The 7,542-nt window shown below is 36.1% G+C and overlaps 1 protein-coding gene across 3 annotated transcripts in view; it reads left to right on the top strand.

Annotated features, from left to right (window-relative positions):
• The window catches only part of LOC106531222 (monocarboxylate transporter 2), a 28,764-nt gene that overhangs the window by 1,493 nt on the left and 19,729 nt on the right, over positions 1-7,542 (top strand). Inside the window, exon 2 of one of the 3 annotated variants that reach the window (XM_014027011.1) lies at positions 9-107. The exons of 1 other annotated variant lie outside the window; for it this stretch is intronic. The gene's annotated coding sequence lies outside the window, so the exon portion shown is untranslated. Of the gene's footprint in view, positions 108-7,542 lie in introns of all 3 variants that reach the window. One more of the 3 variants, XM_014027012.1, reaches the window with a different exon arrangement.

Here is a 7,542-nt window from a genome sequence, read left to right as displayed (position 1 = left end):
TTGCCGACCACTCCGCGGGCACACACGCATCTTCCCGCTCCAAGGTCACCGAGCCGCTGCGGGACGCACGTGGACCTCCAGATCCCCCCCAAAGGTAACCGTCAAAGGTGAGAGAAGCGACGTCGCTGCCGAGATGATCCGTGGTTTTCTTTTCTCTCCGTCTGAGCTGACATGAGTGAAAGATCTGCGGCGAATCAGGAGCGGAGCCACCGGTCGGACCGGTACCGGTACTCGGTGTCCTTAGAAACGGCTGACATTTTATGATGCGTTCAGGAACTTTTAGAAAAAGGTGGAAATACGAATGTCGGCCCAGAATGAGCGGCAGGAACTGAACAGATAAAAGCGCGTGGGTTAAATTCTCTGCTGTGAGCTCGTGCAGGCCCGGGGGAATTAAGACCGGCTTCATCCGGTCCGTGTCCTGACATCAGCAGCATCATATGATGAAGCTGCAGGCCTGTTTATCATCTTCATCAAGAACACTTTGATCCGAATGAGTTTCTGAAGAGCTGCATGTTTTAAACTCACCTCATCCTGAAGGAGTCTGTTCCTGTCAGCTTCTGTCAGTTTGCTGACTCACTGGGGGAGTCTATCTGTCAGAGACTGTCTTCTGTGAAATTACTCTGATAACTCTGTCCCTTCTCAAGCTCAAACTGTTCATTAAGCTGACAGATGCAGATGAAGTAAAAGTAGCAAAAAACTAATTAGATGCTAAAAGTAGCAAAAGGCTTGCTAAAAGGAAAATGTTAGGTAGATGTAGCAAAAGGCTAGTTAGATGCTAAAAGTAGCAAAAGGCTAGTTAGATGCTAGTAGTAAAGTCCTGCTAAAAAAGCAAAATGCTAGTTAGATGCTAAAAGTAGAAAAATGATAGATGCTAAAAGTAGCAAAAGTCTAGTTAGATGCTAAAAGTAGCAAAATGATAGTTAGATGCTAAAAGTAGCAAAATGATAGTTAGATGCTAAAAGAAGCAAAAGGCTAGTTAGACGCTAGTAGTAAAGTCCTGCTAAAATAGCAAAATGCTAGTTAGATGCTAAAAGTAGCAAAATGATAGTTAGATGCTAAAAGTAGCAAAAGTCTAGTTAGATGCTAAAAGTAGCAAAATGCTAGTTAGATGCTAAAAGTAGCAAAATGATAGTTAGATGCTAAAAGAAGCAAAAGGCTAGTTAGATGCTAGTAGTAAAGTCCTTCTAAAATAGCAAAATGCTACTTAGATGCTAAAAGTAGCAAAATGATAGTTAGATGCTAAAAGTAGCACCAGGCTAGTTAGATGCTAGTAGTAAAGTCCTGCTAAAATAGCTAAATGCTCCTTAGATGCTAAAAGTAGCAAAAGGCTAGTAAGATGCTAAAAGTAGCAAAAGGCTAGTAAGATGCTAGTAGTAAAGTCCTGCTAAAAACAGCAAAATGCTCCTTAGATGCTAAAAGTAGCAAAATAATAGATGCTAAAAGTAGCAAAAGGCTTGCTAAAAGGAAAATGTTAGGCAGACGTAGCAAAAGGCTAGTTAGATGCTAAAAGTAGCAAAATGATAGATGCTAAAAGTAGCAAAAGGCTTGCTAAAAGGAAAATGTTAGGTAGACGTAGCAAAAGGGCTAAAAGTAGCAAAAGGCTAGTAAGATGCTAAAAGTAGCAAAAGGCTAGTAAGATGCTATTAGTAAAGTCCTGCTAAAAATAGCAAAATGCTACTTAGATGCTAAAAGTAGCAAAATGATAGTTAGATGCTAAAAGTAGCAAAAGGCTTTCTAAAAGGAAAATGTTAGGTAGATGTAGCAAAAGGCTAGTTAGATGCTAAAAGTAGCAAAAGGCTAGTTAAATGCTAAAAGTACCAAAAGGCTAGTTAGATGCTAGTAGTAAAGTCCTGCTAAAAATAGCAAAATGCTACTTAGATGCTAAAAGTAGCAAAATGACAGTTAAATGCTAAAAGTAGCAAAAGGCTTGCTAAAAGGAAAAGGTTATAGGTAAAAATAGCAAAAGGCTAGTTAGATGCTAAAAGTAGCCAAATGCTAGTTACACCTACCTCCATAGTCAGGTTGCAGAGGCAACGGGTTCAGGAGGGAGACCGCCCTCTCCTCAGCTACACTTTCCAGCTCGTCCTGGGGGTCTCCGAGGCATTCCCAGACCAGAGAGTTAGAGTAGCAAAAGGCTAGTTTAAAGTAGCTAAAGGCTAGTTGGATGCTAAAAATAGCAGAAGCCTTGCTAAAAGTAACAAAAGTTTAGGTAAAAGTAGTGAAAGTCTAATTAGAACTAAAAGTAGCAAATGGTTTGATAAAAATAGCTAAAGCTTAGTTAAATGCGAGTAAAGTATTAAGGGCCTGCTAGCAAAATGCTAGTTAGATGCTAAAAGTAGCAAAAAGCTAGTTAGATGCTAGTAGTAAAGGCCTGCTAAAAATAGAAAAAGGCTAGTTAGATGCTAGTAATAAAGGCCTGCAAAAAATAGCAAAAGGCTAGTTAGATGCTAGTAGTAAAGGCCTGCTAAAATAGCAAAATACTAGTTAGATGCTAAAAGTAGCAAAATACTAGTTTGTACAAATAAAAATAAGCTAGTGATAACTAAAAGTAGCAAAAAGCTATCTGAATACTAAAAATGGTAAAAAGCAAAAGCATGCTAAAAGTAACAAAATGTTAGGTAAAAGTAGTGAAAATGTAATGCTAAAAGTAGCAAAAGGCTTGCTAAATGCATCAGAAGGTTAGTTAGATGCTAAAAGTGGCAAATGATTAGATAAAATAGCTAAATGTTAAGATTATCCAAATATTTCCATAAGAGATGCTAAAAGTAGCAAAAGGCTAGTTAGATGCTAGTAAAGTAGTAAAGGCCTGCTAAAAATAGCAAAATGCTATTTATATGTTAAAAACAAACCTTTATATAAAAACAAAATACTCGATAAARGTACGAACAAGCTACTAAAAGCTAAATGTAGCAAAAAATTATCAAAAGCTAAAAGTTGGAACAGAAGACACAAAATGAAGTCATGTATACTGGAGCAGGTTTCAACGAGAACCCTGTTTTAAAGGATTTGAAGAGATCTCAGTGTTTCTGTTGTGAAAATATGTGTAAATAAAGTTACAGTTTTTGAAAAAAGAAAAATGATAAAAACCAAGAGTCACTTCAGTCATCTCCTGAATGAGCTGACTGTTTTGACACGTGAGCAGCTAAAATAGCACATGTATGTTTAAATAACTCTATGTTATGTAAAATAAATAAATCTATCAATATGTTTTACTCATCAGCGCCATCTGTGGTCGACAGCTGTAACTACAGGATGTTTTTTGAGAAGTGACAGCTCTGGAGAACAGAACCTTCATCTCTCCTTCGGTTCAGGTTGAGTTTTCCTTTTTCTTGAACTGTCTTGTTGTCCTGTTTCTGACCGGTGGAGAGGAGGACGGAACGGTTCTGTTTACAGAGTAATGAGGCCGCTGCTCCGGTCTGTTGTGTCCAAGAATGAGCCGAAAGGCCACGCTCTGGATTTACCGGTCCATCTGCATTCCAATCCTCACATATGACATCATGAGACAGGATTATAACCAAAAGAATGGGGCTGGTTGAATCCTTCGTAGGGGGCTCTGTCTCGGCCTTGAAGTCTTCGGGGGGAGGGGCTAACTCATCTGGGAGGAGCTCAGACAAAGACAACATGATGAAACATCTACAATCTTTGCAATGCAGAACTCACACAGTTGTCAGGCAGCTGAGGCGCTTTAAAGACCTACAACAGCTCAGATGTTTTACTTTCAGAGGAGGCTGGTGTTTCTGTGGGTGTTTGTCAGATTTGGGTGCTGTTACTCCGATGTTGCGTAACTCTAAAAAGTCTCATCAGATGGAGTGTAACAACTGTAGGTGAAGGTCAGGTTTACCTTCATGGAACAGCTCCTGTTTGTGTTGAAGCTGTTGAATATTTCTCAAACACTAAACTCTGGAGGTCAGGCCAAACATGGAGGACTTTGATTCGTTTCATCGATCCTCCATGTGTTGAAGCAACGTGTTTTCCTCTCTTTGCATTCGAAGCAGTAGGTTGTGTTTATGCTAACAACACGACAGCAGGTGTGTTTTGCCTTCATCCTCCTGGTCCGAGCCGCTTCAGTAACTTTTCCTACAAGGATTAAAGTTACATCTTGTTTTTCCAAAAGCTATCAAAACAGTGGAAACAGTCAATCTAAACACAAGACGCTGACGGCTGACAGAATGACTTCATGTCCTTGTTTTAGCTACTTTAAGGTTCCCTGATCGGTCAACCTGTTTACGACTAGGTTTATCTGAAATGCTAAACTGGGAATTAATTTTTACTATTTTATTATAAAAACTCATATTTTGTTGATATGCATATGAATTATCCACTTTGCCTTTGGCTGGACTATCAAAACTAGTGCTGGGCGTAGATTAAAAATTTTAGTCACGAATATTCTCAAGATACTGTATTTTTGGCATTAATCTGACAGAAAAATTTAAAAGAAATAACTAAAAAAAATCTATCACCATTAAGCATCAGCTGTTTTAATGTGCCCAGCAATATTAAAAACATAACATCTCTTTAAGGTCAATAAATTACAATATTTTTTGTTTAAAAAAGTCAAATCACTTTAGAATAAATGGATCAATCAATAGTCACTATTAGGGCTGTAAGAAAAAATCGATACACAGAATCATCGTGATATTTTATTTCCTGAYACTGTATTGATTTTTAATTTAGGTTTAATGGATGGTGTGATAAAAAAATGGTAAATGTAAATGCAGTTCTTGCTGTTGTTCAGTGTTCTTCTGATTGCATAAAAATAAACTGCATTAAATTTCTTTAGACTCTTGTAAGAAAATGGTGATAAATTGTCTTGTTCACATATCACATTATATCACAAAATCACAATATATAACAATATATATTGCAATATTTTGTGATATATTGTCTTACTTACAGTATCGTGATAAATGAATATATCTTGGTATATCACGATACTGTAAGCAAGTCAATATATTGCCATTTTCTTACAAAAGAGTCTAATTAAAGAAATGACTTCAGTTTATTTTTTATGTGATCAGATGAAAGAAAGAGGCAATGTATTGTTTTGCTTACAGTATCGCGATATATCATGATAAATTGTGATACATCGCGGTATATCTTGATATTTTGTGCTATATCGTGATATATTGCAATATATCATGATACAGTATATTATGCTATATCGTGATATATCATGATATATCAAAATATATTGTGCTATATCCTGATATATCTTGATATTTTGCGCTATATCATGATATATCGTGATATATGCTATATCGCGATATATCACGATATAGCATAATATATCGTGATATATCGCAATATATCATGATATATTATGCTATATCGTGATATATCATGATGTATCAAAATATATTGTGCTATATCVTGATATATCTTGATATTTTGTGCTATATCATGATATATCRTGACATATGCTATATTGCGATATATCTCGATATATAGTGCTATATCTTGATATATTGTGATATATCAAGATATATCGTGCTATATCACGATATATCTTGATATATCATGAAATATTGTGCTATATCACGATATATCAGGATAAAGCACAATATATCATGATATATTGTGCTATATCATGATATATCAGGATAAAGCACAATATATCATGATATATTGCGAAAATCTTGATACATTTTGCTGTATCATAATATATCGCGCTATATCACAAAATATTGTGCTATATTGCAACCACTTCGTCATGATTTATATCATAGCATCTAATGCTTGCCAATACACAGCCCTAATCACTGTTRAATATCTTAATCCAGAGGTCTGAAATGATGGGCTTGCGTCCCCCTAGTGGGTTCAAGGAGGTACTGCATGGGGGTTGTGAGATTTTTAGTTAAAAAGACTTTTTTTGTTTTAAAGTTATGTCTCAGTATCAAATGTACAATAATAAGTCATGTTTTATGTAGTACTGAGCCTAGTTTATTATAAAACACCATCCTTGCTCTATATTTCCTTCAGTTTGAGGGCTTCCAACTGAAAAACGTTGAAGACCCATGCCTTATTCGCTTTGTTTTTTTTTTTTTTTGAATAGAAATTTCTGTTGTCAAGATGAAGGCGTGGAGGCGTTTCAGTCAACGTTTAAATCATAAAMATGGGGTAGGATGGAACAAAGCGGGCCGAGGCAGGTTTGATGTGGGTGGAGGTCGACACAAAAACAAAAACAAACGAATACAACAAGCACGACTCTGAAATGTGAAATAATCCAGGTTTGGAAGAAGTGTTGACATTGTAAAGAGTGAACACTGACTTTGCTGTTTGYCTGACTTCTTCGGTACTTACGTGACTTATTAAGACGGTCCATTCTTTTATTTTTAACTCCAGTTTTATGCCTCTTCTATTTGAGGCGACAYATTCCAACTCATCAACTTAAGCTGCTTACGGGTTCCAAGGAAATGGAGTTCATTGTCGTTTYGTTCAATCAATCAGAACCCGTATCTCCTCTGAGAGCTGCTGTGGACAGGCTGTAATCTGATTAGCTTGGATTAGATTCACTCTGTGGGACTCTGGAAGGAAAAAAAACACATTCTGTAACTTTGATTACAGGGGCAATGCATGGATTTAAAAGTCAGGATTATATTGTGATTCAGCGAGCGGGTTTCAGCACGAGATGTTTCTTTCTTTAGTATTAAGTCATTGGAGTGAGTAAAAACCAGATTAGACTTACAAAAACTAAACAAAATGACAAAAACTAAATCAAACCARTTCATTCTCTCATTTTTATTATTTATTTACAGACGCTTCCTTTATATTTCCATTCCTCGTTTTACTGACTTTAGTTTAAATTTCTAAAGATGACAAACCCGTGGTGTTTCAGTAATCCCTTCCTGGTTCTTCTTTGATTACAGTGTGCTATGTGAGAATATAATCTGATTTTACAAATCATCAACAAGAAGGGAAAGCCGCCACCTTTTAAAAACTTTTCCTGTGAGTCATTCTGTGTGTGTGTGGGTGAGTGAAAGATTGAAAGGTTGGTTGGTTTGCGTGGTGACGATGAAGAGGAAATGGTTATTATTGAAACGATGACTCACAGTGTAACCCGACAACTGCTTGGAATTTATTTAAACTTTTATAAAAAGCTAAATAAATAGAGTGAACAAGGCATTGCTTATTTTAGCTTTAGCACATGGTTTAGTTATTGTAGTTAGCCTACTGTTTTTATCTTTTCTTTTAGCATGAGTTTTACTAGAACCTGGTTTACTTATTTTAGCTTTAGCGTGTGTTTCACTGCTTTTAGCCAATTATCATTTGCAATTTTAGCTAATGTTGTGTTTGTTTTAGTTAATGTTATTCTACGTGTAGCTGTTGTTTTACTACTATTAGAACTTGATGTGGTAATTTTAGTGACTATTTTATTCTTTGTAACTTTTAGCTACAGTTTTGCTAATCTTAGCACCTGGTTAGCTCATCTTAGTTACTGTTATATTCATTTTAGCTTTTAGCTACTGTTATGCTTCTTTTAGCATGAGTTTTACTAGAACCTGGTTTATTTTAGCTTTAGCATGTGTTTCACTGCTTTTAACC

Source organism: Austrofundulus limnaeus, unplaced genomic scaffold (genome assembly GCF_001266775.1).
Source record: "Austrofundulus limnaeus strain Quisiro unplaced genomic scaffold, Austrofundulus_limnaeus-1.0 Scaffold607, whole genome shotgun sequence".
Lineage (NCBI taxonomy): Eukaryota > Metazoa > Chordata > Actinopteri > Cyprinodontiformes > Rivulidae > Austrofundulus > Austrofundulus limnaeus.
This window is presented reverse-complemented; position numbering and strand designations above follow the sequence as displayed.